Raw genomic sequence first — 8,553 nt, forward strand, 5'->3', positions numbered from 1 at the left:
TTACAAAGCTGTTTTGCACTTTTAAAAAAGGCATACATTAGCCATGTACTACAGTTGAGTAAGTTTTGGTTTTGGTTTTTGTGTTGCAATGCTGAAATTCTACTCAAAGGGGTTTTATCGGTCACAGTAGATACTGGCTGGTTTAAGAGCTGCGAAAGGAATGTACTTTCATAGAATAAGAGCTATAGGTGGTTATTCATTTACCTTGTATGAATGCTTATTATTCAGTCTTTCAAGCTGTTCTTGTACCTCTGTGTCTGACTTATTCAACCTGTCAGTATAATTGGTCCTTTGGTGCTGATTTAGTCAGTTTGACCAGCAGCTCACATGTTTGACGGCACCTGTCAGATCACCAATGTTCGTCTAAAAGCATATCTATGTGGATTTTAACAGGCTTTGTAGTACATGGCTCAGACTTGTGGGTTTACAGGTACAGTACCGGTCATCCATTTATGAATGAACACATATGGATATGTTTTTTCATTCTTCATAATAGATGATGTTTTGATAACTGCTTTTCACACTTTTGACATTTTCTCAATTGGCTTCACGATGTAGTGACCACCAGACATGGTTTTCACTCCTCAGACTGTTCAACCATTTCAGGGGATCACCTCATGAAGCTCTGAGAAAATGCCAAGATCGTTCATAGTTTAATGTCTTCACTGAGAATCGTACCGTGCAAATAGTGCTGAAAAGAAAAAGAAAAGCCATTACGTTACATTACAACTGTTTCCAAACTTTTGACCGGTGCTGTATGTGCACCAGAACATTGCCCAGAGTTACATATTACTTTAGTCTTTATTTATTTGTATATTTATTTATTTATTTATTTATTTATTTATTTATTTATTTATTATACTACAAGAATAGGAAGCAATTTAGTTTCCATGACGAAGTTCAACAAAAGAGGTCAAATATTTTCTTCCTTTATGCTCTACACTGACAGCACATATGTTTCGTTGACCCTTCTCTGACCCTCAACAGGAAGTTGTATAGATCCAAGCTGTAGCATTACTGATCTGATGTTCATATATCTTTTGATTTGTGAAGGAGCAATCAGATAAAGAGTTCATGCTGTTATTTGCTTTGCTGTTATGCATGTATCCTGAGCCTAAACTAAGTAACTTGTGGGGTGAAGAGGAACATGTGCATTTGATGTACCGTACTGATGAAGTGGGTGCATGCATCTGTTCGTGCAAACCTTGCAGAAACAAGGTTTGCATCGTTGTCTGGTTTTATACAGACCAAATTGTTCTTGCTGTAGTATTGATGCTATTTCTTTGTGAATGTGTAGGGGCAGTGCATATATTTATTTGTTAGCCTGGCCAGCCATGCTGATCCAAAATTGTCTCAACTTATTTATTTTTTTATTTGGGTTTTTGGATGTTTTTACACGCTATTGGCAGCAACATTTTGTCACTGTAGTGTGCATGTTTTTTGTTTCATTTTACAAACAATATTCCTACGTGTTGACAGACGGAAGGTAACCCAACTGATTAACTGATGGGGCACCAGTGGGTCTATAATCAATTGGAAGATAATTTGACTGATCTGCATCAAGGGTTATACAGTCTATTGGTATGTTATTATGAACTGAAGGAAGACATTTTTCGGTGATGTGGACAGGTACGACTGGCCAGGCTAGTGTTTTACTTATTACTATATTGTTATAGTATATAGACGTTTCAGTAATGTAGCGTTTGAAGAGTTCGGTTGAAGAGTTGGCTGCTACGCTTTTGAACGGATCTTAAGCTGTGCGGAAATGTGCACAATGCATAGCTAATGTCTGTAGGTGGATCTTTGGAGGAGCACTTGTTGTGAGAGTCAATAGAAATGCCTAAATTCAAAGACAGTGGATACAGACAATGTTGTTTTCTGTGCCAGAATGAGAAAGCCATTGAAAAGTCAATCACAAGTGTGCCATTGGGTCACATGGGCTATGACAAAGTTCAAATCACTGGACATTCCTTAAAGCAGCAGTACTTGACATTGTTATATTCATATGGTGCATTTTCCTCATGTACATTCCATTAAGATTTAAGATTTTGGTTTATACCTGTCATGATTAAAGCCATGCTCTATAATATTTCACCAGGTAAAAGATGAAAAGAAAAAGTGATGTTTTTTTTCCGTTTTGTTTAATTACGGTTGTTGGTGGGAAAATACCTCTAATAGGTTGCGTTCATGTGACATCATAATATTCTTAAGAGTCTATGCAGACGGCATCTCTGGAATCGCCCATATATGGTCATGTTTGAAACCGTTAAGGGGGAAAACAAAGACTTTCTCCAATTATTCAAAAACTACTTTAACAAAATGCAGAATTATTGATATAGTTTTCTACTCAATAAAGATACAAAGAGATGGAAAGGAGCAAAGTGGTTCGACAGCCCATAAATACGTAAATAACGGAGAATGCTAACATGGGTTCCCTGGTACCTATGTTCCCCCACTTCTATTGATTAAGATTAGGAATCAGCCCACTATTCTTAAGGCTAGTGGCTCGGGCAGGTCAGGGTTAAACTGATTGATATGTGTTGGACGTTTCACTCTCATGACCTGTGATTGGTTGATGTACCAACTCACCTACAGAAAAAAAATCAGGTCCGGAGAACATGGACACACCCGCTAACATGATGCTTCATGTTGGCATCGCGCTACATGCTAACGCTAGCTAGCACTAGCTACGACTGCTGTTTTTTTTTTCGCTTCAACTGAACAATCTGCTGTGAAAAAATATCCATATGGACCCGATTTAGACTTGACTTTATTTGTGTGTGATAAGTAAGTTCATATTCCACCAGAAAATGGCTAAAAAGGGTGAAAAATTGTGTTTCCCAAAAGATTCTGTTTTTCCCATTGGCGAAGCCACGCCCTTCTCTCTTATGAGATGCCGTCTGTATAGTTTACAATTGAGGTGGAGCAACTGAAAATTCCATGGCATAACTATGGTTTATATCTTAGTCATTACTGGGAGAATCCATGAAACAAAAACTGTCACAAAGTTGATTGTCTTCTCTGTCGGTGCATATAAACTGATGTCCACTTATTTTCTCTGAAGTGGACATTATGACATCATCACATTCTAAAATGTGAACGTGACCTATGACATGCATCTTTACCGGGACTGGGCTCGATCTCCTCAGACCTGACCCATAATTTTACTGGGTAGGACATCAACAGCTCGTCTCCATGGAGATGACGGCATGCTATGCATGTTATATTGGTTTTATTGCTCTTGAGACGTAGCTACATGAAATGTTCCACAGCGTGGCTTTAATTACGAATGTTCAGTTTGTTATTCATTTCTCTGTGTGCTGTTAATGAAAGTACGTCATCTAATATTTATCTAAACATTTTTTTATTTATGTATTTATTTTATATGTTAAATGTTACATATCAAATGTTGCTCATTCTTCTTTTTGCCGCAGTTTAAAAAGGTACGATATGGAAACTGCGGTATTTAAGGAAAAAAACGCGGATCTTCTTCAGGGGCCATTTTCACAAAGGTGTCTTGGACCAAATTGCAGTATGGACCATTAGTGTTGATCTGTCTGGCTTTGATTCGGGGATCGGGCTGCAGTCAGTGGAGTTGCAGCAGATGACGACATGGAGAAAGGATGAATGAGTGATCTTAGAATCTAGGTGTTCAAAGATTGTGAACACCAGGTTACACTACAGTCATCAACCCTGAAGAATTTGAATCCTCAGCCACATTTCATTAAAAAAAAGGAAATTATTTTAAGGTTTGGTTTGGCTTTTTAATTAAAATGATGAAAATATTGACACCTGTAGTGAGGCCAGTTTTGAATTAACCTTTAGATCATGGGGAGTAATAAAAGACAGAAATTGGGCAGAGTTGCTGAGAGGTGAGCTCTTCTACCTCAAACCAGAAGGTCATGAGATCAATTCTGACTCCAGGAGGTCAGCTTCACCTGTCTGCACGCACAGAAGAGATTTGGCTTGCTGAATTGCGGGTAAATTCTTTCGTGAATGAGTTGTCTGCCACATATTGGTATTAGCTATGCCATTAACTATCCGTTAACTGGCCAACACAATAAGACATGAGTAATCGAAATAATATGTATTCAATAGATTAAGTTGAGAAAATGATAGTGGTCCAAACAATATGAAGCACTTTTGTGTAACTGGCCCTATATTCTTTTGAATGTTACTCATTGTTGGGCTTCTCCTGTACATGAATGTTGCAGTGACACTATTTTTTCCTCATTCTCTTGTGCCACATGACTGCTGCTCATAGACTCAGGTTCAGCTCTCATTTCGTATATATCCCGCAGAAGGACAAGAAGAAGGCACTGGGGTCGAAACGATGTAAATACAATTAACTACTTTACTCAGTCCTCCCGACTTATCCATTTTGAAACTGGCTGTAATGTATTGTTTTCTTTTATAACTCATGTGGGGTGGAGTAGCTCGTCTTCCCCGAGCCCAAAAGAAGCCTTGTGCTATCCTCAACCTCTCATTTGTTTGTGAATGTGGACTGTTTTTTTTTTTGTAAAGCAAGAGGCCCTGATATTTTTAATGTTTCAATGTGCATTCTTTTCCAAAAATAAAGAAATAAAAAAATTGGTTGAGATGATCAAGTCAGGTGTGTTGTGTTATATATAGAGTATTTTCAAAACAGACAAAGCAGTGTGGGAAATCTGAATGGAAAAAGAGAGTTGATTCCCTATTGTTTCCTCACTGTGTAAAAGACCAGATCAATGCGAAGGCCCGAGAAACAAAATATGTGTGATCGATAGACCTTTTGTGTTTGTCCCCAGCTAAACCCCGAGCGACTCTGACTGCAAAGGGATTCATTTAAGGAACTCGGAACATGGACTTCAAGATTGTAGCTTGATATCAGATATGATTTTGAGTATTAAAAATAGAAATTATAAATGCATAAGTGAAAAGTGCACTTTTTTAAATTCAAAAGTGACATTTAAAGTGATCACAACAAAACCGTCAAGCCAATACTTTTTGAATTGAACATTTTATTTCGAGCCATATAAACAAAACTATATAGTGTTCAAGAACAAATACGTAATAATATGAGACACGGGTACATGTGGCATCTGTCCAAGATCTTTCATACATACATACATACACTTCCTTTGCCTCTATAATTGGCCATCAAAATAAACTTATAACATTTTAGCTCAAAGTGGGAAGAAGACAAACTTATTTACTCCCACCCCCATTCATATATTCTAAATAACTTGATGTGGTTGCTGCACTTAGTTTAGTCCTAGATAGCTTGTAGTAATAAAACAATTTAGTTAGTTACGTGTGTACATGAGATGCAACAATGCATTCCATTAAGTCTACATTCACAAAATGCTACACTTATAACAAGTGTTAATAATGATTCATCCCTACACCCAATATATCACCATGTTAGTATTACTGTTCATTATTGTTGATAGTTTGAATGAAATGGAGCAGATGAGAAGATCAGTAGCTGCCCCTTTGTTACTTACAATCCTTTACAAGTCTGGTTACGTTGTTCTGTAGTAAGAAGTCAACAACTTCATAGCAACAATTGTTTTATTGAACAGTTTTATCTCAACATAGGAACTTTTTTCAATTGTTATGGAAATACAGTAGCACAGCTTTTGATTAAGTATTTGCCAAGCTTGCTTATTACATTTTAATTAATTACGCTATGCAAAGATTGAGACTACACAATATGAGTTGGAAAAACAATATAACATGCATTGTGACACTTTCAAGTGCAAATTCAATGTACATTGATGGTAGGTCTTACTGATCTGCCACAATCCGCCGTGTCTTATTCTCTTGTACGTCGTGAGTGAGCAGCGCAGGCAAGGCAGTAGTTTGCGCAGTCATCTCCACTAGGGGTAGTATGACAACCCGACCAACAGCACAAACTACTACCTCAGCCCGCGTCCAGCTCCGTGTATGCACAGTCCTTGTGGCCCCCGGCCCATTGCCCACGGGTTCTTCTGGACGCCGATATGCTCGTGCGTAAAAGCGCACGGAAATGGCGTGCGCGTAAAACCTGGCCGCGGCAAATTTAGTAGATACACCCATATACACCCCACCCAAAGCCTGTGAATGAGGAAGAAAAACACCTCGTGGAGTCAGTCTATGGCACGTTCTCTGCTGAAGTCGGTTTCCTCAGATAACCCCAGACACAATGGTCTGACGTACGTGCGCGGGATTCTTTACGGGCCAAACAACAAAACAATAGCTCAAACATAAAAACAACACAATATGTAGAAGTGGTTCATAGTACAGTGTTATCAGCATTTTTATTAGCCCAACATAAATGCAACTGACATACAGATGTTTACAAATACATAAAACAAAAATAGTTTCCATGCACGAAACGAAAAGACAAGCACACGAAAGAGGCCGTTCGTTCAAAGATTTACCCCTAAACTCCCCGCGAGTCGAGCTGAAATCTACGTGCTCCTCGTGCAAACCTTCACCTCAACAGCAGCAGACTGTTTTTTTTTTCTATTGTTGTCGCTGTCCCGCGCTTCACAGACTGGCTCGAAACTTCTGCCGTTCCCAAATCGGTACCACGCAGATAATCAAAAAATTAACCGAAGATATCCAGTGCGTAATCAGATATGCAAAAGTATTTCCGATGGTGTTGTCTGTGCGAGGAAAGACTGCCAGGGAGGAGTGAGAAATGAGTCAGATGTGGAGGAGCAGCGTGGATAAAATTCGCGGGGAACGTCAGGACAGGGGTGGGTGGTGGCACCAGAGATTGGGAAAATGGAGATGCCTCACTCGGAGGCTGGAAAAGATCTACAAGGATGTGCAGTAGAAGGGCGCCATCAACTGGTCGCGTATGAAAGACAGATTTCTATTTATTTTCCCAACATTATTGTTTTATTAGCCACACAGATCCTTTATAGTGATGCCTTTAAAGCTCTTCATACATCCGTGTTTAAATTAACTCGGGTATAAAGAGAGGACAACATATCATTTGGAAATATAATACGTGTTTAACGCTGTACTGATTTTTCAAGGCGAGAGTGAACCGCTGTCTCGTGCACGTTTACTCTATGTGCACCTCTTCCCATTGGCCAACAGCAGGGGGCCGCTCAGGGGAACCTCCCAGCTGTGCGCAGACCATGGATGGAAGCGCAGACCGAACCCTCAAAACCCGCCGAGAGAACACCGTGTTCCAGCGACAGCCACTTTATTATGAGCAGAGCAAAGGCACCTGCCAACAGCCTCATGCAGAGCGGAGGTTTGCATCAAAGTCATCTCTGCATATCGTCTTACAGCATACGATATGGTCACTTTGTCTTTGTGTTGCACCTGGATGATTGAGATCAATCTTTGATGGAATATTGTATAGGTTTTGAGTTGCCTTTCTGCGATGGGACAAATGGAATTGATAATTGTTCTTGACTTGCATAGAATTATCATTATTGATCATGACAAAACCTTACTATATTGATAAACATGTGAACTGTGCACATCAAACATGTTTGTTGGTCAACTGATAATAGCAGATGAGCCTTTGCCTTATACCCAGCTACTTCCAGCAAAAATAGCAGTGAAACAAGGTACCCACAAAGCTTTACACAATTTTATTGAAGATTGTGTGTAAATACACATGCACATCTCAAATGTAAACCCAAGTGAACTCAAGTGCAGCTGAACTTGGAAACCCCACTGTCATGTCATGCACACAAGGATGTTCGAATGATATCTGATATTTTTTATGTATTTTTTTTTTCTAAACAAAAATTTCCCAAACAAAATCCTTTGTTAAAAATATTCCCTCCCTGACAAGAGCACAGGCAATGTGTGTGTGCGGACTTGAGCCACACTTTCCCCAATTTTTCAAGGATTTAAATATAATGATGTATTATTAAATGCTTACATATAAATAAATAAACTTTATCAAATGTGCACTCACAGAGTGAACTCTTATGTACAGTATAAGTCTATAGTAGCAATCACATGTCCCGTAGCATGGGGTGAATCGACCAAAGGGCAAGGCGGTGCTGAATTAGCACAGAGATGCTCAGTAAGGCATGGTACACTGGAATATCCTGAGGCAACACCAGGCAAGCAATGGCCACAATAAACAGAAAATGCATGAAGCCACGCTCCGCCACAGATGAGATATTTGTTTCAAACCAATGAAGGAGTACCCAGCTGCAGTCTGCCACAAAATATTGTCATTGTATCATGATCTCTGGGCCTTTTGAGTAGACTCACCCCAGATTAAACACACGCGCCCACCCCACTTCACTGGAAAGCCCCAGTCTCCTCAAAAATCAGGCCCATTATTTATATGAACACTCCCCTTCAGCAGTACCAAATAATTCATACAGCTAATGAAGGCAAGACCGAGTTCCCATTACATTCAAACACTAAAACAGCAGGAGCCATCCAAGAACTTGAAAGGCATGAACCACATACCTGGTATACTGGTCAGTGTTCATTTCATTGTGGATACATTCTGGCCCTCTTGTGGATCAACGACGACATGTATGCAATGCCACAAGCAAGCCATACAACCATATTTGGACATTCCTATACCAGTGTTTGTGT

Source organism: Gobius niger, assembly GCF_951799975.1.
Source record: "Gobius niger genome assembly, chromosome: 2".
In the NCBI taxonomy this organism is placed as follows: Eukaryota; Metazoa; Chordata; class Actinopteri; order Gobiiformes; family Gobiidae; genus Gobius; species Gobius niger.